This window comes from Myotis myotis, unplaced genomic scaffold (assembly GCF_014108235.1).
Source record: "Myotis myotis isolate mMyoMyo1 unplaced genomic scaffold, mMyoMyo1.p scaffold_m19_p_15, whole genome shotgun sequence".
NCBI classification, from domain to species: domain Eukaryota; kingdom Metazoa; phylum Chordata; class Mammalia; order Chiroptera; family Vespertilionidae; genus Myotis; species Myotis myotis.
In genome coordinates this window covers 19,687,311-19,710,154 of record NW_023416319.1, presented here as the reverse complement: position 1 = coordinate 19,710,154, position 22,844 = coordinate 19,687,311, and the positions used below count along the sequence as shown (strand labels likewise).

The 22,844-nt window shown below is 51.6% G+C and overlaps 1 protein-coding gene and 1 long non-coding RNA gene across 3 annotated transcripts in view; one reads left to right on the top strand and one right to left on the bottom strand.

Moving 5' to 3' along the window:
• The window catches only part of CRTAC1 (cartilage acidic protein 1), a 134,898-nt gene extending 132,614 nt beyond the window's left edge, over window positions 1–2,284 (bottom strand). Inside the window, exon 1 of one of the 2 annotated variants that reach the window (XM_036336409.1) lies at window positions 2,045–2,284. The gene's annotated coding sequence lies outside the window, so the exon portion shown is untranslated. Of the gene's footprint in view, window positions 1–1,337; window positions 1,518–2,044 lie in introns of those variants that run through there. The other variant, XM_036336408.1, reaches the window with a different exon arrangement.
• Window positions 2,285–4,543: 2,259 nt separating this feature from the next.
• LOC118669931 lies at window positions 4,544–17,641 on the top strand. Its single transcript, XR_004972179.1, has 3 exons — window positions 4,544–4,795; window positions 8,891–9,062; window positions 17,458–17,641. It is a non-coding gene; the product is annotated as an uncharacterized LOC118669931 (long non-coding RNA).
• Window positions 17,642–22,844: the final 5,203 nt, after the last annotated feature.

Below are 22,844 nucleotides of genomic sequence, written 5' to 3'. Positions count from 1 at the left end.
GCCAGAAGGATGTTTTTAATCAAGTCAGAGGGTGAGAAAATGCTTCCTCAAAGGCCATATTGGATCAACCACCATGTTCCCACCTTCCCACCTTCCATCTCCCCTTCCTCGTGGCTGAGAGTGAGGTACAGTGCGACTCGGAATTGGATCTAATTCAGTCTTGGGTGTCTCCAGCCCCGAGTCATCAGGGTGAAAAAGCCAACAGCGCTTCTCTTCCTACACTTGTTCTCTCCTGACTGGAGCCAGCACCACCGAGCTGCCCTCTTCCCTTCCTTTCCACATGGCTCCACTTGGGAAGTCCTACACCCCATCCCAGAAAACATTTCAAGTGTGACTCAGGAATGTGTCCTGTCTGGAGGGCTCAAGCACCTCCTGAGACACACGGAAGCCCCCCCCCCTCCCCCTCAGGTGCACACCCTACCAGCAGCAGCAGCAGCAGCAGCAATACCCATTAGTCATGCCCAGAGGAAGGGGCGAGCGCGCCCCGCAGCCCCGGGAACATTGCCCAGCCACCCTCAGAGCCTCCCATCCAGGCTGGGATGACTTTGGATTCTTGAGTTGGTTTCTGCAGAACTGGGACGAACCAGGGCTCCCAACCACTGTCCTGTGGAGAAGTGCGCTGCATTGCTGGGCATGCCCCCAAGCCTGGCCTGCTTACCCCTCAAAGCCTCCATGTGTCCCCGCGGGGCTAAAGGAGGACCTCCGGCTCCAGGGCAATGCCTGGACCTGGCTTGCCTGAGACAGCCTGAACGCCAGGAGACCACACCTCTGTCCAGCAAAGGCAGCTCCCGGCGAGGCGAGCAGGGCTGGCTCCGGGAGCTCTCTGCCAGCCAGCGCCGTGCCGGGGAGAGGGGCTTCCCCGGGGAAGAAGCGCCCGCCCCCCGGTTCTTTCCCACGCTGGAAGCTCGGGCACAGGAGCTCCCCCGGCCCAGAGCGGAGCCTGCCTGGCTGGGTGATTCCCAGCACCCCCAGCACATCCCTCCTCACCTGCTCCGCCCCCTCCTGGCCCCAACGCCCCCTCCCCGGACCGCTGACCTCCAGTGTGCCCCCAGTTGGGAGCGCTGTAGCCCCACACCTTCGCTCCCACCTCTCCACCACCTCCGGCCCAGTTCCCGCCTCGCCCCCGGCCCGCGGGGGAGGCTCTGCGCGCCAGTCGAGTCCGGAGCCTCTCGGCAAGTTGGCAGCAAAGCCGTTGCCACCTTGGCGGTCTCTCTCTTCCCGGTTCCGGGCGGCATCCCCGCCACCGCCGCGGGCAGATCGGGAGGGGAGCCTCGGGCGGGAGAAACTTTCTCCGCCTGAGGGGCCTGACGGGGTGGGGGCCCGGAGCGGGTACTCACGCGGCGGCCAGCGCTGCGAGTCCTCCTCCGGCTCTCTCACCCCCACCGCCTCGGGGCGTCGGAGCGCGGGCGTCCGCTGCCGCCTCTGCCGCCGCCGCCTGCCTGCGCCCAGCGGGTCCCGGGCTGGCCTCGAGCCTCCCGCCCCGACGTCGCCCGCCCGCTTTATACAACTCCACTCGAGCGCGCCGGGCTTATGTAAAGCCTGGCGGAGCCCCGCAGCCAATGGCGCTGCGGCTGGGGCTCGCGGCCCGCGGGTGGGGGGCGCCCGCGCGGCCAATCGGAGCCGGGGAGCCGGGGAGCCGGGTGGGGGAGGGCGCGCCGCCCCGCGCTGATTTAGGAGTCGGGATTGCGGTGGCAGCAGCCGGCAGCACGGCCGGCCCGGCCGGGCCCCACGGCCGGCGCTGGGGTGGGCGGCGGCGCAGGCGGCGGCGAGGGCGGGGGTCCCCTGCTCCCCGCTGCTGCGGCGCGTAACCTTCAGGAGGCAGCGGGGCCGGGCAAGGGGAGCGAGGGCGCCCCGCAGGACGCTGGGGACCCCGGGCCCGCGGGAAGCTGGGGTCCCTCGGGAGGAAGCGCTGGGAAGGAAGGCGAGGGGGAGGGGAAGGAAGGGCGGCGACCCCTCCCCGGGCCCCGCGGCCACCCCCGCGCGCAGGGCCGAGGGTGGCGGCGGGAGCGGCGGCGCTGTCGCGTTTCCCCCCCCAGGGAGCGACCTGGCGTCTCCGGGCCGGGCCGGAGCGGCCGCTCGAGCCACGCAGATGGCGAGATTTCGCGCTGCGGAGAGAGCGAGCGCCGAGCCGATCTTTATCGGCGGGGAACGTGTCCGAGCGCCTCCCGGGGACTGCTCAGTATGGAGCGCGGAGCTTCGCGACGGCCCCGGAGGGCGGGGAGCCGGCGAGCACGGCTCGGAGATCTGGCGCGGCAGCGGCGGCGTCCGCGGCAGCGTCTCCTCCCCTAGTCCCCCGCCCGCCCGCTGCGCCCCCACCCCACCCCGCCAGCCCCCGGCCCACCCGCTCGGGTCCCTCGCCGCTTTGCGCACAGGTACTGCTGCCCCCTCCTCACCCCCAGCCGCTGCAACGGGCAGGATGGTCTCTGCTTCTCGGGCCCGGGTCCTGGGGACGAAGCTTGGGAAGAGCGCTCTTGGTCAGCAGTGCCCAAAATGCCCGGGTGCCCGCAGGAAAGGAGCCTAGGTCGATAACACTTCATTCCTTTACTTCGCGCCTAGAATAGGGCCTGGCACTTAATAGGCGCCCAGGAAGCGTTTACTGAATGAATGTTGAGCTTCTGTAAGCAAGGTCTTTGGGTCTCTGTAAGTTGGGGCAAGGACAGGGCTTTGGAAGAGAAAGACCTGGTAGTAAGTCATTAGAGGAGGGAGGGAGTGAGGACTGTTTCCCATCTATTGACGGCTTTGTCGTCATCACCCTGGCATCAGGACACGTCGCTATTAAAATGACTCCAATGTATTTTTATGGAGGGCCTGCCAGCCCCTGACCGCAGAGCCTCCAGGGCCTACTTTGGCCCTGTTTTGAGGTCTCTGTGATTGTCCTCTGGAAAGAAGTAAGCACAGGCAATCCTAGTTTTGGGGGGGCCTTGGATCTAGCTCAGGTTCTTAACCCTTTGAAGGTTATGGGCCCTTTTGAGAATCTGGCAAAAACTATTGAATCCTTTCTTTAGAAAAATACACACACATTTACACACACACACACACACACACCCCTGGAGTATAATTTCAGGATCATTAGGGACCCCAAGTCTGTCTTAGAACTCTCTCTGCCTGATGTAAACCTGTTTCTCTAGGGGTTGAAGGCAGTAGTTTATAATTGCCCTTCTTTGGGGGATCCTAGAACCCTTTTGAGCCATTCAAGAATCTGATTAATGTTATGAGTCTGCTTCTCAGGGGGAAAAAAAAATGCTCAATCATACATGTTGACATATAATTCTCAGGGGTTTATGGATCCTTTAAAGCTTAACCCAGGGTCCCCAGATTAAACCTCGCAGCAGACAGACTCGGCACTAAGGGCTCCCTCCATAAAGAGTTCGGCAGCCCTGCACCTGCTGCGTCATGTCCCACCCTGCCTGAGGGCACCTGAGTCCTGTGGTGATGGCCCTGGCACCTGAGAGACCATCTCCACACTTGCCTCTGCATCTTGGTCCCCACCACCCTCTTTGTGTGAAAATAAGTTGCAGGTTGTCATGTTCTGTCTGATCTGTGAGTGTTCCGTACCCAGAAACTCCAACTCAGGGTGACAGCAAGTGATTGGTAATTAACCAGCTTCACTCAGTCCCAAGCATCTGAGCACACCTTTCCTGGTTTTTGTTCTCACCTCTCTTTCTGAGGGCGAAGCTGTGAGCAGCAGCCCCAGCTGTGGAGCCTCGCCTCACCTAAACCTGATGGATTTCATAACGAGCACGGTAATGGTCAGTATTAGCCATCCAGATGTGAATAGGCCCTCTGCACAAAACAGCTTTGTAATGATCTCACGCTTGCCTGCAGCTAGCCAAGGAAGGGTGCAACAGGCCAGAGGTGCGGGGGAAGGACAGAGAAGTGCTGGGAATGACGGAGACATTCTCTCCTCGAAGTTCTCCAGGAAATGGAATCTGGTTTTTGCACTTGAAATTGTGAGGGTTAAGCCAGGCTATCCTGGTCCTATAATTTCTAATTTCTCTAATGTCCTCCACGCCCACGTGTTCAGCTCATGTCTGTCCACTTGAAGCTCCAGCCCTGCCCTGCCCATCTCATGGAAGAGGTCTTACCCTCACAACTGCACAGACACGCCCTGCTTGCTCAGGGCACATGAACACTCTATAAACTGAATTGTGTCTCCCTCCTCCAGACTTATATGTTGAAGCCTTAACTCCAATGTGACTGTATGTATGTATTTATTTATTTTTGCTGCCAAAAGCTTTATTGTTTCGTTTGGTCCAATGCATGGGAGAGGGTGGTTAAAAGAATGGCTAGCAGTTTTGGGGAGAGGCTCAAGTAAAAGCCAGACACCAAGGGATGTAGAGGGGCCTCTCAAAGGCCTCTGGGCTCCAGGCTCCTAGCTGGAGGGTGAGCCTTTCCAAGGATATTCGCCCAGCCCAGCCTGGGGGCCGGGCAGCCTGCAGAGGTGAATCAGGTGTCGCCCATCTTCTTGATGCGTTTCACCTCCTCACCTGGAAGTGCTTCTCCAGGAAGTCACAGAGCTGAGGGTCTGTGGGAAGAACCCAGGGCCTGCAGCTCCCACAGGGGCCTGGTCAGGTTCCTCTCCAAGGACCTGGCGGCTTCCATGACGTCCTGAGTTTTGCCCCCTCATCTTGGGGAGGCTTCAGCACGTCCTGGAGAGAATGTGGCCACCGCGCTGGTTTTGCAACTTTAAGAGCTGCTTAGCGCCCAAGCGTTTCTTCTCCACCAACTCAGGCAAGAAGTGGCCCGCGCCCTGGAGAGCTACATCGTCGTGGTCGAAATAGAAGCCGAGAGAGAGGTAGGTGTATGGGGCCCGCAGCCTCGACCTCGGTGGAATAATTCTGGTGGATTTGGGAGCTCATGGTTGTTCGCAATAAGGAGTTATGGTAGAAAACACAACAATAGTTTGTTGGCTGGTCCGGAGGTGGTTCTGAAGTTGGTGGCTGGAGAAGATGCAGGGGAGTGTGTCTGTTCTGTCCAAACACGGTTGAAGCAAGAGGCAGACCGGGACTGCGGAGGGCACTGTCCCCATGTGACCGTACTTAGAGAGAGAGCCTTTACGGAGTCAATGAAGTTTAAATGAGGTCAAGAGGGTAGGACCCTAATCCTCAGGATTAGTAGCCTCATAAGAAAAGAAAGACTAGGAATCTCCCTCTGTCTGTGCGCACAAGAAGAAAAGGCATGTGAGGACATGGAGAGGTGGTGTTTTGTTATGGCAGCCCCAGCGGGAAGATATGCATTTCCAGCACACTCCTTACCCAGCCAGCGTGTTCAGTCTCCTCCCGATACTTTGACTCCAGCCTTTTTCACGCCTGTGAAGTCAGACCTTATTGATTCTGGCACACTCTCCTAAAATGTGTTTTTCATCTTTTGATACCCAAACTAAGTCTCACCTCTCACGCCACTTTCCAAAACTGCTCTAGCCAGAGAGCTTCGCCACCTCAGATCTCCGGCAGGTGTGCCACATGCCAGCATATTATGGATATTATTCTGTTTTCTCCCTAATTGTGTCTTACACATAAAACTTGGCCTTCCTGTCAGAATGAAAGCCCCTTTAAGTCCAGAGTTTGTAGCTTATACAGTGGCAACCTTACAGAACCCAGCATGAAACAGGGGGAACACACAGTTAAACAAATGTACTCCTCAAAAAAAAAAAAATTCTAAAAAGGTTACGTAGCCACTTCATGTTCTAAAAGCTCAAGTCATTCTGTGTGTGCCATTCCAGGCATCCCGAAAGCCTGTTGGAGAGGGGCCCTCAGGAACTAGTTCTCCTATAACCCAGGCCAGAGGGGCGTCACAAATTGCTGAGTCACACAAAGTCTCCAAATCAGAAGCCACGCTACCCTTGGTTCCCGCTTGGCTATCTTCTCTCTCCAGATGGAGAGGGAAGGGTGGGGAAGCTCGGATCTTTGAGATACTTCTGTTCCAACAGATCAGTTGCAAAAGAAAAGTTGGTACAGTCCCTCCAGGCTTGAAGCCAGAGGTGTTTTAGAATTTGGAAGGTGCCATATATTCTGAAACATCCCCTGCAAGGTTTTGGGCAGTATCTCGTAATCAGCCACGTTAATATTTCTGCAGTAAAATATATGAATGTTCACACTACGCGGCTCAAGTACCTTCACATCAGTTTAGGTCTGGCATTTGTCGCCAGGTGAGTTTGGGCACTACGCTTGCAAAAAAAACCAAAAACGAACCAACAAAAAAGCCTCACAATCCACCTTCTGGTTTTCAGAGATTTGGGAATTTGAGAATTACGGAGAAGGGACTGGGGAATGGCATTTTAGGCTTGGTTGTCCCTAAAGAAATGGCTGTTTTGTGAGGGTGTGGAAAAGCAGCAGTAGTAACAAATGAGAAGTCATAAACTGTGAACGAAGTAGGGAGTTTAAGGGGGTACGAGCAAATCACTGTTCTCTAGCCAAGTTGCATTGGGTTGTAGTTGTGTTTTGTTTTTTTTTCCTAAGGAGCACATGTGTGTCACATGGCTGTGAGTTTCAGGTGCCCTTGTGTTAACAGTGGCTTAGAAGTGGCAGACATAAGGAGCGGACTTCTGAGGGAGCAGGTGGGGGTGAAGACGACAGAAGCTCCTGCAGGGAAGCCACAAGCCATGGTGGACTTCCCTGTGGTGAGAAGGAGTTCAGAAAAGCTTGAATGCGGAGCGCTTGCTACAGGCGAACTTCTCCGGGCAGAGGGAGGGCCGGCCTGGAAAAGGAGGCTAAGCAAAGGAGGACGTGATGGAATCCCAGAAAAGTCTGGTTGGAAAAGTCGGCACTTCTTGGGGCTGGGAGTCTGGGGCGGCCTTGCAAGTGGATGTCTTCTCATTGTGTTCATCTGTGTCTAGAGGGCTTGGGTGCTTTGAGGTTCTCCCACACTGGATGGGGTGGCTTTGATAGGAAGGAGGAGGACAGTGAAAGGAAAGCCACAGTGAACCCCTAACTACTTGGCTCTCTCTGCCTGCTTACGGTGCTCGGTCAGCAAGACTCTCCACGGTCAGGGGGCTCCCTGGGGTCCAAGGTCAACAGCAGGGAAGCTTCACTTGAATCTGAAGGCTCTCCCTGTTGCTGGTTTCGGACCTGCTTTGCTTTGTTCCAAAGTCCTAGTGCATGCTCTTACCTTCCTCTTCTGACAGAATGCTCTGTCTGGTACCCCCAGTTCCAATGACTGGGTGTCTGTATCATTTTCCTATCCTGCTACCCTCTAGGATCCAGGCGCTTGGGGACTAAGAGTCTGGGGTCCAGATATTCTACTTTCCTCCCCGTGGCTGAGTCTTCTACCACCTGCTGCCTCACATTCCTGATATCAACTGTCTTCTTGAGCCTCTGCCAGCTGCCTCATGCCAGCTTCCTTTGACATGCCCCCAGCCTGGCCTCCCTTCCTACCACTTGCAGCTGCCAGGACCTCCCCAGATCTTGGCCCTGCTTGGTGGATAGGTCTTGATCCAGGTTCCAGCCCCTCGTGGTCTGGCATATCCAGCTACCAGCCCAGCCAGGTTTCTGACAGCCATGGGCTCACAGTCGTGGCTTAAAGAAGACGAAGGGAAAAACCCTGTAGCGGGGGGGGGGGGGGGGGGGGGGGGTGAGTGGTAGCTGGCATGAGGCAGAAGCTGGCATAAGGCAGTTGCAGCAAATGCCAGGGAGCTCCTGGTCTAGGGGTGCCTTGGCCAGTTTCAACCTAAGGGGAGAGGGGAAAGGGTGAAAAGTGAACAGGAGAGGAAGTGAACAGGAAGAAGTAAATAAAGAGAGGGAAAGAATCAGTAGAGAAAGGGAAGGGAGGATGTTAGGGAAAGAAGCAAAGGGGGTGGAGAGAATGTTTCTAGTCTGAATTGAATATCTGAGCTGAGCATGAAGATTCTTCTCATCAACAAAGAGTCAAGCATTGACATAAAAGAAGATGGAAAGGATAATTGAGCCAGGGCGTATGTGTGTTTGGGGGGTGGGGGCGGGCAGACAGATAAACAGGTAGGCAGACAGACATAGGGAAAAGAGAGAAGGAGGAATGAGAAGATAGACTATCCAGAGAGTAAGTAGGGTAGAAGTGGAGGGCTAATGAGAACAGATGGGCAAGAATTGATGGCCTCTGGGAAAAGGGACCCATGTTTGAAAATGGCCAGGGATTTTGTCAATCAGGGATTGTTGAGCACTCCCTTTCCCCACCACCTAACTCTGAACCTCTTGGTTCTTCCCTGATTTGTCCTAAACTCCACCCTCATCTTGACACCAAATTCCATTAAAGATAGAAGGGATTTCTCACAGGTTCAGCTTCAGGGTCTGGAGGTATTGTTATAACCTGCCAGATGCAAGGGTAAAATGAGGATGATAGAACTAATTTCGGGGCTTTTCTAAGAAGCACGTGAGATGATATATGCAAAGCACTCAGCAGAGCGCCCGGTGCGTAGTGAGCGCTCCGCACACGATAACCATTGCCATTCTTCTCTGTCTTCCAATCTCGGTTTCCAGCCTGTCACCTCCGCCTGCCTGTCCTTCCTTTGAAATGTCGCTCACTTTCATCGCTTTCTCTTTACTCCCAGACCTCTAGCCCCTGGAAGTTGTATTCCTACGATGGCAGATCTGTAGGTGCCTCTGCCTTCATCTTCTCCTCACCCAGCTCTATGGTATTCCTTTCATTTGTGTAGCATTCAACAGAACAAAAAAGATCCTAAGTGCAGGCTCAGGAAGGTGAAGTGGCTTGTCTAACGAGGCACAGCTAATAAAAGGCAGAGCTGGGACATAAATTCAAGTGTCTTGGGCATTGCCCACTGCCCACAGAGTCGAATAATTGCTTCTTTCATAGTGATATTCTTGAGGATAAAGGCCTGGCCTTATATTTCCCATAAACACCGTTAGGGTCTGGCTCACAGGAGGCCCTCAGCCACTGTCAATTGATTCATTTCTTCCAGGCACCCAAAGAACTGCGGGGTCACCCTTGGCTCAGCCCCACCTCTGCTGGAAGGGTCCACCGGCTTCAGCATCTCTCTGCTCGGGCGTCTGAGGCAGGACCCAGCCCTGCCCCACGGCTGTGCACGCAGTAAATGAGGGCTGACCAGCGCAGAGCCAACATTCCACCCTCGGGTAAGCAGGGAGAAAATCACGAGGAATTATGGTTGTTTAAGTGTAGCTCAAACTAGTTGAGGATAAAAGCAGCTCCATGCTCATAGCAACAGAAAGGAATTGAGATTTCATGAAAAGAAGGCTTTCTTCTCTGTGCGAGTTGTGAGATGTTAGAACGAGATTCCTGCAGAGGTTGTAGAAACTGCTCCCCTGGAGGTCTTTAAGAGCTGGAGCACAATTCGCTTTTCAGCGAGAGGTGGATGTGATGGCTGTGAGTGTGGAGCTGGGGCACAGGCAGCAGGGAGGAGGGGTTAGATGCCTTGGGAGGCAGGCAAGGGCTCCAAGGCAGGGCCAGGGCGTGGGGCAGGGAGGGGAGGGCAGGCCCCAGGGATGGGGGGGGGGGGACGGGGATGGGGTGCGTGTCAGGTCAGGAAGCAAGAACAGAGTTCTGAGTGGAGAGCCCCGCAGGCTGTTGCCTGATCTGTTCCATTGCTGCCTGCCGGCTGGGGCTGCTAAGCCTGCAGCGTGGAGGCAAGGAGCTCATTCTGGACCCTCAGGGGTCGGTGGGACCTAAAGGCAAAAGAGCTGGCCCACCCAAATATTAAATACAAATAACTGAACCTGAAGAACTCTCTTTCACCATGTTCCTTAAACAGGGTGTTAGGGGAGGACTCCAGGTCCATGAATTACCCCAGATAAAAGTGCCACATCTTCCTGGAGTATCCATTTTTACTAGATGTGCTAGGAATGGGGGCAAGAGGAGGAGTGGCAGGTAATTTCACAGATAAGAAATGGAAAATGCACGTTTCATTTCAATAATTCTGGATATTTCATGGAGTCGAATGCAAAATCGTGCATGCGTGTTTTAGACAAAGCGTGAGCTTTGAAAAGATGGGCGTGTGTGATGGCCCTTTCTGTGGCTTTTAGAGTATCTGAGTAGAAAAAGTTTCACCAGGAGTGCTTTCGAATTTACAAAGCATTGTCTCATGCACTGTCTCGTCCGGTCATTCAACAGCAGGTAAGCGCTTTTTGTGGGTCAGGCGCGATGTCCTTGGTAACACAGAAGTGGGTGTTTACATTTTCCCTCTAGTGGAGTTGAGGAAACAGGCCCAAGATGGCGTGCTCCCTCCCTGGCAACAAGACTCACAGGTGGCAAAACAGGATTAGGGACGCGGGTGCCCTTTTTCCCACGCTGGGCCAATTCCATTGTGCCTGCCGCCCTTCCCCGTGACTGCAGTTCTTCCCCACACGTGTTCCCTTCCCTTGCACGGCACTCATTGTCATGTGCTCCCTCCTAAGAGCCTTCAAGGCGGGAGGGACAGGTCCAGGGCAGGTGGGAAGCCTAGGAGATGCAGCCGGTGCCGTACCGTTTTCCTGCCTGTGATTTTGACATGCTCCGCACACATGTACAGATAAGGACATTAGCACGGTCGCCAGCCTCTGCAGGTCACGGGCAGATTGGGGCTGGCAGAGTTCTGGCTCAGTGCACAGCCCAGGGGCGTCGGGAATGCGATCAGTTCTCAGCATGGCCAAGGATAGATGGGTCACCAGCCAGCATTTGTCCGGGGCTTGTTAGGTGCGGGCTCTGTGTTAGGCCAGTGGGGGAACGACGACGAATAAGAGCTTTTCTGCCTCCAAGGAGCGTACCGTACAGCAGGGAATCGATGCCCAACTCGTCAGAAAGAGGGAGGAATAGGAACGGGCTGGGGCCATGGGGCCAGCAGGTGATGCCCCCCTGCATCCTATACTCTCCGCCTGGGAACAGGGGCAGGGGCAGGAGATGGCTCCCTGACTTGGTTACTGTGACCATCCCCTCTCCCTCTCCATCTCCATCATCTCCATCTCTATGTGGGACTCTCTCCTTTCTCTGCTTAATCATGATTCCTGAGGAGTCATCCTCTGTCAACCATTCTCTTTTCTCTCCAGTTCCCCAGCAGCCACCCAACTAAAGCCACCAAGGCCTGTGTTCACAAGCTGACCCACCTGAACGATGTTTGCAAATGGTAACAGCACACACCTAGGCAGCAATTACATGTGCTGCATGCTGTTCACTTGCTTTAACTTCTTCAGTCATCCCCACAAGCCGATGATTCTGTTATTATGTCCATTCTATAGATGAAAAAGCCAAGGTTAAGTGAACAGAAAGCAAGTCACTCACGCACACTCTGGACAGCCTCTAGCCATGCCACACACAGGACCTCAGTTGGGCCTCACGATGATACCATGGGGTAGGTAGATGGGGAAATTGGGGCCCAGATGGACCAAATGCGTTGCCAAGCTCTATGGCAAAGTGGTGACTAGAATCCAGGTCTGACTCTTAGCCTGGTATTCTCTCCATGACATGTTGTTGCTGAAATCAGAAACTATTCCTGTATGTTTCCAGTAACCCCGTACCCAACCAGTCTTCAGAGGATCGGGTCTTTGTATTCTCCTATTAGATGAAAAAAAACAAGGAAGAAACAGTCATGACCAGGCACTGATGCAACTGGAAAAGCTGGAAAGACTGCCACCTGGTGGCTTCCTCTGTGGTGGTGGCTGAAACTGGGCCCAGGGCCTGTGCGCACTGGCCTTGGGAGTCCATGACATGAAGTTCACAATAGAAGCTATAACTTACTGACCGTACGCTCGTGCTCCACTAAGTGCTTTGAATGGCTTCTCTCATTTATTCCTCGCATTAGCCATGTGAGATTGGTCCTGTTATCATCATCCCCATTTCAAAGAGGAGGCTCAGAGGTGAAGTAGCCTGCTCAAGGTCACACTGCTGTTAAGTCTCAAAGCTGAGTGTAAAGTCTGGGTTTGTCTGACCCCAGGAGCTGTTTCTACTTCACCACTCCTCACCCTGCCTCCCCATGCCTTATACCATTGGGCCACTGCCTGCCTCTCCCATCTCATCCCGCAGCTCATCACTGGCTGCTCATGACACGGGTCTCAGCTCACAGAGGTCACCTCCTCAAAGATGCTATCGATGCCAGCCATCCATCCAAGGTGCTCCCATGCAAGCCCAGCTCTTCACTGTCCCATTAACTCACTGCGTTGCCTTCTCAGGGCTTACCGCTCTCTGCGATGAGCTTATTTATTTGTTGTGTGCTTGCTTGGTATCTATATTCCCCACTGGGCGTGTCAGCGCTGTGGGGGCAGGGACTGCTACCTCCCCAGTACCTAGTACAATGCTTGTGAAGAGTTACTAAGTAAAGATTTACTGGATGAATGATTGGAGTGGCAGGGGAGAAGAGGCCCTTGGACTAGCATGTTATGCATGAAAACTCAGAGGTCTTCTTATCCACCCTTGCCTCCTTCCTCTTTGGACCACTCCCCTATACATCCTGGACCAGAGGTAAACTGAGGCCAGAGCTAGGACTTGGTTTAATTGGACAGGTAGGCATTAAGATAACAGGATGCACGAAAAATAAGATGCTTTCTATTCCTTGTCCTCCGCGTTTGATATAGTTGAAGTGTCTGGGGTTTTTTGGTAGCGGCTGCTGTTAATTCGTGTAATTAGTTTGTACCTAATACATATTGCTCTTGGTCATTTAAAAAGAGACTTAATTGTTCATTCAGGCCTGGAACCTATTCTGTTCTCCAACTTTATTACTTCCGCCACCACATTCAGGACCTGGAAAGGTAGATTAGCATCTCGGGATTATAAACTGCCTGTTCTCACTCACCCACACTTGGATGTGCTCCAGGAAGCAGACGCGGGCCTGTGAACTTGAATAGAGTCCTGTGCTTGTAAGGAGAAGCCCAGACCCAGGCACCGTTCCTAAGATGGGCTGCGAATACGAGCAAAGTACAAATGCTTACAGATGAGTTTATGGCCAAAGACATGAGCAGCCTCGGAAGGGAGAAACCACAGTGGCTAATGGTCATTAGAGCTCCACTGATGTAATGTCAGAGAATGAGGAGAGCCACAGCCCCAATTAAACAGACCAGGAAAATTGAGCTCTGTGCCAGCAGCCCCACCATGGTGATAGGGAGGCAGAGCAGCACTGGGGGGTGAGCGTGGACTTGGAGGGGGCCACCTGACCTCTCATCTGGGCTTACCTCTGTCCCGCTGTATGTCCTTTCTTCACCCGGGAAAACAAGGCAGAGCTGGCTGGCCTTTCAGATTCCCTGCAGCTCTGATGTTCTAGGCCTTTCCTGGAGGGTGGGGGAGAGGGGAAGGGGCTGGCGGAAAGGAAGCTAACGTTGATTGAATTCTTCCTCGACATCAGGTCCTCACTGACACGGTCTCTGTTTTGCAGATGAGAAGGAATAAAAAGGGGGTTAAGTGATACGCCTAAAGTGGCATTGCTAGAACGTGACGGAGCTTTGCCACGAGGCACCTGGCACTGACACACCATCTCTACCAGGGCTCCCGAGTATCTAATTCCTAGAAGTAGCACTCACCTCCTAAGGGGCACTGCTTGGTCTGCACAGTGACGGGGGGGGGGGGGGGGGGGGGGGGACACAGCCGGGGTTGTCAGATTTCTTGGTTTATTTCGACACCGTTCTCTAGCTCCTAATTAGGCAGCTCAGGGGTGAGATGCTAACGTGGATGTAAGTAATGAGCAGCAGACCTTGTGTCACAGGCCGACCCTGGATGCAGGACACAGAATGACTGTGTAATTATACCAGCCAGGGTTTACCGAGGGCCTCTCACGTGCCAGAGACTGACAACAACAGCAACAATAGTAAAGCAACAGCAGCAGCAGCAGCAGCAATAGCGGAGGCCTCACTGTGCACCAGGCAGAGTAATGTCCTCACCAGCGGACCTCCTAGGAGGGGAGTAAGATGCCTCTCCCTGTTTGCCTGTTGAGGAGATCAGGGCTCAATTTTTGAGAGTTGAAACAAGTACCCCAAGGTCAAACCACCAGGATTGCCACATTTCTGCTTCTAGATGGCAAAGAAGCTGTTAACTCCCAGAAAAGCCAGGAGCCATGTTTTCTGAGTGAACAATTAGGGCCTGTGGTCTGATGCATTGACTGGTGAGGAGGAGCTGGCTCTATGAACAGTCCAGGGGCTGTGGCTATCAGTGTGGTCTTGGCATTGTTATTCACCTCTCAGTTCCCCTCTGTTCCATGTCCACCACACCACTCTCTGGCTGCCCAAAGCCCCCCTGCAAAGGCTCATCACTCTGGTCTCCCTCCTGCAGAGTATTCTGTGCTCCAAAATTATGACTTATTTTAATATACAATTAAATTGACCATTCTCAGGCTAAACAATCCCCCCCATGTTGTAATTCATACTAAGGTGTGAGTGACTAACGAGCCACCCATTACATGAAGATGTTTGTTCTTTTGAAGAGAAGCTGGTTTATCCACCAAACAGCTCTCTCTATTAGAATCCTAGCTGACTGGCACTCCAGGATCCGTGGTGGCAGGTAAAGAGAGAGGCCGCCTTCCCCAAGGGGCTGTGTTCTGAAGGGAACTATTTATAGCCTCTTTCCTCTATCTGAACCAAGTTCAGTGGCACAGGGGAGCTCCTAGAAAACCCAAAAGGCACAGAACCTATCCTATTGGCATTATCTCACCCTTTGAGACCCCCTTCTTTGGTGAAAAACCGTTTTAATAAGGCTGTAATTTTGTTACAAAATTTTGTAATTAAATATTCTTAAAAATAATGAGGTTGCAGGCCTCTACCTCCCAATTTATCACAGACTTAATGCCCCAAGTTACACAGTGTTTAATCAAGAATGTATCCGCATTGTAACTCCATGAAGGCCTTAGAGATAGGAAGTGCTCTGAATTTATCATGAAGGTTGCTCTCTGTTCTTGAGATGTTACTCTGTTTACCAAGTTGCAAAATAAATGGTGGTTTCTTAGTCAGAAAGAACAATCTCTCTCTCATCCCGGCCTTCATCCTAGGCCCAGGGGCCTTTCTCATCCTCACAGGTAAATCCATCCATCAGCTCCTCACAGGTTCAGAATTGGCTTTTTCTTTGAAGGAGCAAAGTGCTCCCCCTGCTGGCTGAGGGCAGCCACTACAGCAGTGTGCAGCAAAATCACAACACTTTTTGGTCTTCTTTCAAACCACAGGATGAGCACCTACTGTGTGCTAGGTGCAGTGCTAAGGGATATAAGGATGAGAAGGACCAGGCCTCTGTCCTCAACGAGCTTAGTATCTTGTTGCATAATACATATAACAACCTATTAGTTGCAGGATCATAAAGAAGGGAGAAATTCTGTCCACAGAGATAAGAGAGGCTCTCTGGTGGTGATAGTGTTTTACTTGCATCCTGAAAACAAACCAACAGTTGGATTTCAGAAAGTGATGACGGAGAGAATGGGCCATGTAAGGGGCCCTAGAATGTTAGGGTGAAAGGGACCCAAAGCATCACGTACTTTAATCTCCTTTTATTTATTTATTATTTTTAAAAATATTTTTTATTGATTTCAGAGAGGAAGGGAGAGGAAGAGAGAGATAGAAACATCAGTGATGAGAGAGAATCATTGATCGGCTGTTTCCTCCACGCCCCCCACTGGAGACCGAGCTCACGACCCAGGCATGTGCCCTTGACCCAGGCATGTGCCCTGGGACCCTTCAGTCTGCAGGCTAACGCTCTATCCACTGAGCCAAACCCGCTATGGCCTTTTTAAAAAAAATTATTGATTCATTTTTAATATATTTTTGATTTCAGAGAGGAAGGGAGAGGGAGAGAGAGATAGAAATATCAGTGATAGGAGAGAATCATTGATCAGCTGCCTCCTGCATGCCCTCTCAACCCGGGCATGTGCCCTTGGCCGGAATTGAACCTGGGACCCGTTAGTCCCCAGACTGACTCCCTATCCCCTGAGCCAAACTGGCTAGGGCCCTCTAGGGCAGCGGTTCTCAACCTGTGGGTCACTACCCCTTTGGGGGTCAAACGACCCTTTCACCAGGGGTCGCCTAAGACCATCAAAAAACACATATATAGCCGAAACCGGTTTGGCTCAGTGGGTGGAGCGTTGGCCTGCGGACTGAAGGGTCCCAGGTTCGATTCCGGTCAAGGGCATGTACCTGGGTTGCGGGCATATCCCCAGTGGGGGATGTGCAGGAGGCGGCTGATCGATGTTTCTCTCTCATCGATGTTTCTGGCTCTCTATCTCTCTCCCTTCCTCTCTGTAAAAAATCAATAAAATATGTTTTTTAAAAAAACACACATATAATTACATATTGTTTTTGTGATCAATCACTATGCTTTAATTATGTTCAATTTGTAACAATGCAAATATATCCTGCATATCAGATATTTACATTACGATTCATATCAGTAGCAAAATTACAGTTATGAAGTAGCAACGAAAATAATTTTATGGTTGGGGTTCACCACAACATGAGGAACTGTATTAAAGGGTTGCAGCATTAGGAAGGTTGAGAACCACTACTCTAGGGCCTTTAATCTCCTTTTCTAAGTGGGGAGAAAGGAGCTCAGAGAGGCTAAATGCCTCGAATGTAAGAGAAGGAACAGAAACTGGAACCCACATTTGGGTTCACCAAGAATTCCAGGCTGAGGAGGAATGAAGGGCGGGGTGGAAGTGCTGGATATGTCGGGGAAATGGAGAATGGAGTCTGAGTCGCTGCCACAAGAAATTCAACCCCATTTACAGAGGAAGTGAAATGGTCTGGTTAATTTCATTTCCTAATTAGATGAATATTCAGCAAAATGCCTGTATTGTTAAAATGTTGATTTTTTAAAAACTTCCTGAAATGTTTGACTTCATTTTTCTGCCTTAGTGAACAAAGTAAGATAACAGATCATTCATTGATCTTTCTGGATCTTGCAGGATCTTGCGATATTTCAGACATAGAGAGTATACAAGCTTGTAGATATAGAACCATCAATGGATTCTTTACATCTTTCATAGCAACATACTTGCCTGCCATTTGTCTCTTTATCATCCACCATAGTATTCAGGCTTATTTATCAGCGTGGGGAAGTTGAATAAAAAAATATGATGAAGTGATGGTCCTGGCTCCCTTTGCTCTGGTTAACTGAGGTTTTGCTGGGTTGTTTAGGGTGGTCCTGTGAGCCTCCTGCACTGCCCTGACCTCACCCTTGCAGGGCTGCGCTGGACAGGGGGTTTCAGTGAGGAGCCTTGCAGAATTCCTGGGCTTGCTTTGGAAAGGTGTGGGTAGGACACTGCACTGATGATACTGGCTGGCTTATGCCCAAACTCGTCCCATTGAGACCCACCCTCCGAAAAGTTATGCACAGTGGCCTTGTCTAAATGGGGGCCTTGTGGGATTTGGCCTGGGTGTGGTAACCAGCCCCCCAGATGGCCCTCAACGCTCCCCACCCCCCAACATTCATGCCCTGTGTAGTTCCCACATACATTATACCAGGATTGATCTATACAACCAGTAAAATACAACTTAAAGGATAGTATGTTACTTCCTAGCTTGGGTGATAAAAGGATGTTGCAGCTTTCACCTTGGTGACTCTCTCTCTCTCTCTCAGGCCACTTGCTCTGGGGGAAGCCAGCTGCCGTGGCATGAACATCACTGGGAGGAAACCCAAGGAACGGAGGCCTCCAGTCAACAGCCATGTGAGTAGCTTGGAAGCAGAACTTCCAGCCCCTGTCGAGCCTTCAGATGACTGCCACCCTGGCCAGAACTACCCAGATCCAGACCCTCAGGAACTGTGTGAAGTAAGAAACACTTATTGTTGTAAATTGCTAATATGTAGGCTACTTTGTTGCACAACAATAGAAAACTAATAATATACTTCTCAAGAGAACTCCCTGAGACAGGGAACCCCCAGGCACTGCTCTTTCCCAGAACCCACTGCGTGACCTGGAATAGTCTTGACATCCTGGTATATTAAGTCCAGAAGGGGCCTGGGAGCTTGGCTAGTCTAGTTCCCTCACTTCACAGATAAAAGAGGAGTGTCCAAAGGGGAAGAGGCTGTGTGTGGAGCCATGCTGAGGCAAAAACTCGGGTCTCCTGATGCGAGGGTTAGCCTCTTCTCTCCGTAGTCCCACTCCCAGCATGTAGTCAGCTTCCCAGTTCACTGTTTTAGTCACCAAATACATAGAGAATGCCTACTGTGTGCTAGGTATTGTTTTGGACCCTGGGGCATTGTTGAGACTCTGGGCATTTGTGGAATTACTGGTCAAAAGTTATTTGAATGTCATATAATTATTACAATGAATGAATGCACGATTGAATGTATACATGAATGTAAAAGACTGGATCACATCAGGAGATTCACGTACTGGTCCTTGCTTTGATGAATGTCCTGGCTCTCCTTTGTCATTCTCTGTAAGTGAAGGCTCCAGGCCGAGGTGCAGTACAAAGACTTAGATTAAGATATAGAATCTTAGAATTTTAGAACTAGAAAGGACCTTGGCAGGCGAGTGTGGAAATTACACAGGAACAGTGGATCCCTTTGAAAACCAGATGAATCTATGTTCCCCCTTTAACTACACGTCTAAAACACCACATACAATTTGGGGAGATTCCTAGAACATTTGAAGGCCATCCATGGATTCCCTAGGGATCCACAGGCCAAGAACCTCGGATCTGATCAACCCTCCTGTTATTTTAGGTGAGAAAACTGACACCCAGAGAAGGGAAGTGACTTGCCCTACATCACACAGCAGTTCAGTAGCGAAGCCGACGCTTGAACCAGCTCTCCCGAGGTCTGGTCCAGCGTTCTCTCCCCGCAGAGCCCTGACTTACGGGAATTACACTGTCGCCAGGAAACCAGCCCCGGCTCCTGAAATCCAGAACTTCAGGAAATCACACGCTGGCATTTGTTTTCTGTTAATATCTCTTGGAGACAGACAGAGTGGCTCAAATGACCAACTCTGTCTCCAGCCCTAGGCTGAGAGGCCTCTCTGCCGGCTTCCTAACACTGGGCAATTAGAAAGCCCTCGAGAAGGGAACAGCGACCCAGGGAGGGTCCAGGATGGGAAAGTGGGGGGAAGTCTGGTGGCTGCCCCTAAAGCCCAAGGACATTCAGCTTTGCTCTGCCCGGTGGCTGGTCCCAGGTGGTCAGGGGGTCCCTCTGCTGTGGAGCGGACAGTCCACGTTTAGACAAACCTGGCTTCTCACGATCACATAATGAAGCAGCTGAGCACAGTGTCAAAGAGCAGGAGCTCCGATGCCAGCCTGCCTGGGTGCAAAGCCATGTTTTGCTGCTTTTTAGCTGTGCCATCGCGGGCTACTAGCGGACCTCTCTTCTGATCGGTAAAATGGGGGCCATGATAGCCCTTTCACAGGCTTGTTGCCAGGATCAAGTGAGTTTTTGTAAAGTGCTTGGAGCAAAGCCTGACATATAAGTGCCATATAAATGTATGATAATTAAGGGCATAAAATCCATACTTCTTCAGGAATTCGTTTTTATCTGCTGGGTCCTTCACAACAGAGGCCACTAAACTTAGTTAAAAAAAAAGACATATTCTGGCCCAACCAGTGTGGCTCAGTGGTTGAGCATTAACCTATGAACCAGGAGGTTATGGTTCGATTCCTGGGTTGCAGGCTTAATGTCTGGTAGGGGGTGTGCAGGAGACAGCCAATCAACAATTCTCTCTCATCATGATCTCTCTCTCTCCTTCTCCCTTCCTCTCTATGTCAATTAAAAAATGTGTATATATATATATATAGATATATAGATATATAGATAGATATATAGATATATAGATATATATATAGATAATATATATATATGGACACATTTTAAAAATCAACTTTATTGAAGTATAAATTGTAATAACATTACCTATTGTAAGTACACATTCAGATGGATGAGTTCAGACACATTTATATCCGTGTGTAACCACCACAGTCAGGATATAAAATGTTTCCATTATCCCCCAAAGCTTCCTTGTCCCTCATCCTAGTCAACCCCTTCACCCTCAGCCCCAGGCAATCATCTGTGCCACTGAAGGTGATGATGGCCCTTCTCTCTTAGGAAGCAGGTGTTGAGCTGCCAAAATATGTGAACCCATTGATTTATATGTTACATATGTCCTGCTGTCAATCACACTAGGACAGCTTAATTTCTGTTTTATTTTTTTAGATTAAAAAAATATATTAAGCAAAGAGATAAAACATGAACAATTGGTGAATCTGACTAAGGGGATTTGAGAGGTTTTTAAAATAAAGTTCTTGAAACTTTTCTGTAAATTTGGCATTATTTCAGAATAAAAAGTCACGACAAATCAAATTAACTTATGTAGCATAGACAGAGCGGCTGCTGCACGCTTGGAGCGCTGTTCGCTCCCAGCAGCCCCCGGAGAGTTTTCTAAGCCTGCCAAGGCCCCGGCCTCCCCCTGCGCAAAGGAGTCAGCGCTCCAAGGGGGCGGCCTAGGCATCTGCTTGGCACCTAGTGACGGGGCCAGGCCTCCCCGGGGCCACGGGGCCTTTGGCAGGAGAGAGACCCTCTAGCTGGTTGAGTCCACACTGGCCTTTTGGGTAAAATGGGCCAAGCTTGAGTTTGGCGGGCAAAGGGCTGGCTCAAGTTTGGCAGGACAGATGTGTTTGTGAAACGCTTTGTATCCATAAAGCACCTTATGGCTTAAAGCATCCTTTAGGCATGAGGCAGCTTAAAAGTGAATAAATATGATATAAATGTGATAGAAAGCACCAGCTAATTACAGCTGCGGCTGCTGCTGTTACTGCCACCAGCTCGGGTGATCAGCCGTCTCAGGTGCCTGAGACTGTCCCAATTTTAGGGCCGAAAGCCCTGCCTGCCAGGAAACCCCTCAGCTCTGGGCAGGTGGGGGCCGTTGGTCACCCTAGACCAGCGGTTCTCAACCTTCTGGCCCTTTAATACAGTTCCTCATGCTGTGACCCAACCATAAAATTATTTTCGTTGCTACTTCATAACTGTAGTGTCGCTGCTATTATGACATTTACATATGTAAATATCTGATATGCAGGATGGTCTTAGGCGACCCCTGTGAAAGGGTCGTTCGACTGCCAAAGGGGTCGCGACCCACAGGTTGAGAACCGCTGCCCTAGAGCCTATTACCAGTGCTTTCATTGCCACAGTCACTTCACTCGCCACCATGCTAGTCTGCGCTGGCTGCTCTGAGAAACACCAGAGAGTAGGTAGTTGAGACAACCGTTTATTTTCTCCCCGTTCTGGAGGCTGGGAAGTCCAGGATCCAAGGGAGAGCTCGCCTGCTGCAGACAGCCACCTTCTGTCCGTGTTCCCACGTGGCCTTTCTTCTGTGTGCGCGCGGGTGGGAGGGAAGGAAGGGACTCCCGGTGTCTCCTCTCTTATGTGGACACCTATGCCATCAGGGTAGGGCCTCACTCCTGCGGCTTTGTTTAACCTTAATTACCTCTGTGAGGTGAGGGCTTCAACATGTGCGTTTTGAGGGCACCATCTGCCAGCCAGTCTGACTGCCACCATCGCAGCTATAACCATGTAACCAGTCCCTCCTGCTCTCAGCTTTGGCTTCAGCCATACCTGCCTCCTCCAGGGACAGCTCCTCCACCACCCCAGACAGCCTCCCGCCTTTCCCCCCTTCCACTGCTCTCCCCGCTTCCTTGGGCTCTTAGCGTGTTGCTGCTCCCTCTTTGTGTCCTAGCTCTTTGAACATGCTTCCCTCCGTTGTTTGCCTTGGCCCAGGGAAACCAAACACCTGACTTTCGTAGGAGCTGGCTCTGGGAGCCCAGAAAAGGAATTCCCAACAATTGTCTCCTAACAGAAGCCGATCGCCCCTAAGTCACTCCCCCAGCCTCCCCCTTCCCCTGGACTCATCATGACAGTGGCCATAGCAGCAGTGGGCGGCCCACCAGGGCTGCATGGGAGTGGCGGGGGGGGGGGGGGTGGTCATGAAGGTTAATGAGGCTCAGGCTACCACTCCTCCTGGAGGTCACTGTCACCCCGAGTACCCCAGAGCCCTGTGCTGGCCTCTTCCTGTCGCCGGGACATCATTAGAAATGTTAATTATTAATTATCACTAAAAGCTCTTTTTGCTGCATTGCTGATCTCTATTGCTCTCCCTATCTCTCTTTTCCTCCCTTATTTTCTGTAACCGGATCCTGGCTTCTGCATCTCCCATTTTTCTTTTCGTCCTTTTCCTCTGACCACCTCTCACCTGTAGGGTGGGGGTTGGGATATCCTGGGCAAGGGTCACCCCGCAAGAGGCACCGGCATGTCCTTTTGCTGTGTCATTCTGACGAGTGCCCACTTAGTTCTCTCAAAGCACTGATGACTTATGGAGACTGGGCAGAACCTGAGCAAGTATTGGGTTCTGATGTTGTGAAGTATTTTTTAAAATATATTTTTATTGATTTCAGAAAGGAAGAGAGAGGGGGAGAGAGATAGAAACATAAATGATGAGAGAGAATCATTGATTGGTTGCCTTCTGCACTCCCCACACTGGGGATTGAACCCTCAACTCGGGCATGTGCCCTGACCAGCAGTCAAACTGTGACTTCCCGGTTCATCGGTCAACACTCGACCACTGAGCCACACTGGCCAGGCATGCTGTGAAGTATTTTTGATGAATCTAAAACCCTCCCATTCCCTTCACCTTCCCTATACCTTCACCTCGGGTGCTGCGGCCCAGTTTTGTGGGCAAACTCAGGGAGTCACCTAAAGAGATGCAATTTGAAGGAATCCCTGGGAGGATCGCTTCACCAAAATGCCTCCTTCCCCCGATCCTGGTGCCAGCCTCCTACCCTCGGGGAGGCAGATCGCTGGGAGAATCAGGAGGCAGCTCACGCCCGGAGTTGTCACCACCTGCTCTGAGAGGCTGGGCTACCTCTTTCCAGGCCACAGAAGTCAGTGAAAAGAAGAGTTTGAAATCAGAACTGAGTCTGAATCCCTGCTCTGCCATGCACTTACTGTGTGGCTTTGGACAAGTTAGATGACCTCTCTGAGCC